The sequence below is a fragment of the Podarcis bocagei genome (genome assembly GCF_964188305.1).
Source record: "Podarcis bocagei genome assembly, chromosome: 14".
Taxonomy (NCBI): domain Eukaryota; kingdom Metazoa; phylum Chordata; class Lepidosauria; order Squamata; family Lacertidae; genus Podarcis; species Podarcis bocagei.
In genome coordinates, this window is record NC_138139.1 from 33,475,354 (window position 1) to 33,478,801 (window position 3,448).

General features: G+C 43.9%; 1 long non-coding RNA gene across 1 annotated transcript; it reads left to right on the forward strand.

Annotated features, from left to right (window-relative positions):
* Positions 1–1,594: 1,594 nt before the first annotated feature.
* On the forward strand, positions 1,595–3,167 carry LOC308573371. The gene is made up of 3 exons (XR_014002063.1): positions 1,595–1,675; positions 2,294–2,434; positions 2,898–3,167. It is a non-coding gene; the product is annotated as an uncharacterized lncRNA (long non-coding RNA).
* The last annotated feature ends 281 nt before the right edge of the window (positions 3,168–3,448 follow it).

A 3,448-nucleotide genomic window follows, 5' to 3' on the forward strand; every position in this document is an offset into this window, starting at 1 on the left:
CAGTTCACATTTAAAGCGAAACTACCCAATTGTCTTTTCCAAACAATACGGGAATAAAAAATGCACCAACTTTTGAGATTCATACTTTCACAATACTGTTCTTCAACCACCTAATGTGTAAAGAAAATGAATATATGGAGGAATAATGTTCCTATGTGTCATATTCGGGAAAAATGCCTTGCAAAGATGCTTATGTTAGGCAAAATGGTATGCAAAAATATGTATATCAGGAGAAATTCACAACAAAATGCTGGTGAATTTTAAAGAGGACCTTTTGCAAGACTTTTTTCTAAATCTGATGTGGAAATGTGGAGAAGTGAATTTAAGATTGGGAAATTAGAAACAGAGAGAAACTGGAATCAACAGATTTGCCCCATCCCTAAGAGTCACATAGCAATCCTTAAAAACAAATAAACAAACAAACAAAACCCTATTATTTATTTATTTATTACAGTGGTACCTTGGAAGTTGAATGGAATCCGTTCCGGAATTCCGTTCGACTTCCAAAGCATTCGACTTCCAAATTATGGCTTCTGATTGGCTGCGGGAAGGTCCTGCAGCCAATCAGAAGCCATGGAAACCCCATTGGACGTTCGGCTTCCAAAAGAACATTAGAAAACTGGAACACTCACTTCCAGGTTTCGATCATTCGGGAGTCAAAATGTTCAAGAACTAGGCTGTTCGAAAACCAAGGTATGCCTGTACTTTTCTTTTTTTAAAGTTTTTCTTAATATAAAAAAATAGTTTTATTGATTTGCAATAATGAACAATTACAAAAAAGAAAGGAAGGAATAAAAAAGCCAAATCCCAACTTGCCCCACTTGCCCCTCTAGGACAGATCAATCTAGTTAAGTCTGCCCTAGTCCAATCTGTAATTTTGGTAGTTCTTCAGGGTTATCAGTAAAGTATTTTATAAACAGATGCCGTATTTCAACAAAATATTCGACATCATTTGTATTATTCAATGCATGTAATCTTTTTTTCTAAAACAAAAATAGACCATATATTCTGTTTCCAAAAGAGATACAGAGATGTCACCCAGCATTCCTGTATGACCGCCTTCTTACCCTAGCATGTACTTCTTACCCTAGCATGTAGTTAAACTATGGAACTCATTGCCACAAGAAGAAGTGATGGAGGACAAGGCTTTATCAATGACTATTAGCCACAATAGCTACACTCTGCCTCCATGGTCAGAGGGAGTAATACTTTTGAATACCAGTTGCCAGAAACCAGAGGAGGGGGGAGTATTATTATACCTGTCTGAAACCTTGCAGAGCTGCTGCCAGTCAGCGCTGCCATTATTGAGCTAGGTGGAGCTACGGTCTGTCTCTGTATAAGGCAGCTTCCTTTGAAACATTTCCACCTTGACAGAAACGAGCTGGTGCCTCAGGAGGGAGATTCAGAAAGGGACCTCAGGGATTCTTGCAGATTCAGCTTGTTGCCTGCTGGCTCTTCGTGGCTGCCTGCGAGAATTTGTCTTTGTCGATCTGGGATTCTAAACTTCTGAGCTTGAAGCTGTAACAACGGTCCTTGGGGACCAAGAGGGGGGGAGAAGGAAAACCACCACCACAACCAGCCCCATCATTGTGGCCCCACTTACATTAAGGTCTTGGATTTCCTCAAAGAGGGGCGGGAAATGGGAACCCAGACATCTAGGTGTCTTGTATAGAAGGTAATAAAACTGGCCTGGCGGATTGAAGATGGAGAACCTCGGGGACTATTTAGAGGTATCCATCATATAAATGAGGAGGCGGAGGAAGTCTGGATGATAGTAACCCCATATTAAAAAATTCTACCTTGTCAACAAGGAAAGCGCTACATGGTGGAAATCCACCTACTTTTGTAAAACTGTGAAACCAGATGTCTCGGAGCAATAACTGTTGTACAAGAACAAGGCGGAGGGGAAGAGAGAGAAAGGGGAATGAGATGGCTCATATATTATATATATATAAACTTCCCAGGAACGTTCTTGCGCTCTGCAGTGATGGTTTCGATTAAAACACCTTCCACCAAATATTGTTCATATTAATGGGGTGGCCAGCTGCAGGGTTGTGTTTGAAGAACACTTACGCATTTTTAGCAAGCAACATCTGGCGAATAATCTCAGGATCCAGATGGTGGTCAGAGGCCTCCATCACGGCACCCCGTTTTTCTTCTCCTACCAATGCCCCTAAAGAGAGAGAGGGAGTTGGAATGGGGGTGGGGGAGAGAAAACAAGGGTTATGATTGCTGAAATTTTGCCCAAACTGAAACCTTCTCTTCCATCAATTGGTCCAATCGTCTATTAAAGGGTTCTTCAAATATTCTTCATATATCCATGGAAGATGGAGAAAACTTGTTTTCTGCTGCTCTAGGGAGTAGAACCCAAAACAATGGATTTAAATGACAAGAAAGGAGATTTCGACCAAACATTAGGAAGAAGTTTCTGGTGGTAAGAGCAGTTCAACAGTGGAACAGACTTTGAAGGCGGTGGATCCCTCTTCACAGAAGGTTTTTAAGCAGAGATTGGACTGCCATCTGCCATGTATGATTTAGTTGAGATTTCTGCATTGCAAGGGGTTGGACTAGATGTACACCCTTCCAGCTGTACAATTCTATGAAGCCATCCAAATTGGTGGCCATCACTCCCTCCAACAGAAGCAAGTTCCATAGTTTAACTAAGCCTGGTTGAAGGCATGAGAGTGGTGGGATTGCTGTGTGTGTGTTATGAAGACGAATGAACAGTTGTGGGGGGAGAGAGCACTTTTCCCAGCTCCCTGATTTCTCTCTCTCTCCCTCTCCTGCCAGTAGATTCTTGTTGCACTCTGCATTCCCAACAATGGGGAAACAAGTGCTACAGGAAGGTGTTTGCCAAGGCAACGTTTTTACTCCTTCCCTCTTATTCGCTGATGCAGGTGGTGCAAAATTGCTAATCCAAGAAACTGCTGCTGTTGGACCAACCACGTGCCAATTTGATCTCTGCAGCCAGCAACTGAGGAGTTAAAAAAAATGCCCGCCTGGCACACTGAAGACCCCAGAGAGCGGTTCACAGACAACAAAAGAAAACGGCTGTTGAGGACCTGGGGTGGAACGGCGTTGCATTAGGAAACACGCCTAGGCATGCTAGCTCATGTTAAATTAGGTGTAAAATTGACATTCACAATCTGCCCTTTTGCTGCACATGTCATCGGGAGGGAGTGGGGCGGAGGGACGGAGGGAGGGGTCTCCAGGCCACCGTCCACCAGGCACGTCTGCTCTCGGAACACGATACGGGGGTCGGAACAGCTGCCTGGCCGTCGCAATAACATCCCGGGCTGGAAATGTGCGGGCCAGTAATGTGAAATAAATGCACAGATGTTCCCCATGAGCAACGGCTGGCCCACTTCACACGGTCAGTGGCAGATTGGGAATGCATTTGCGTCCGTTATGGCCAAGCGGCCTTGGCGAATCGTCTCTCCGATTCAGG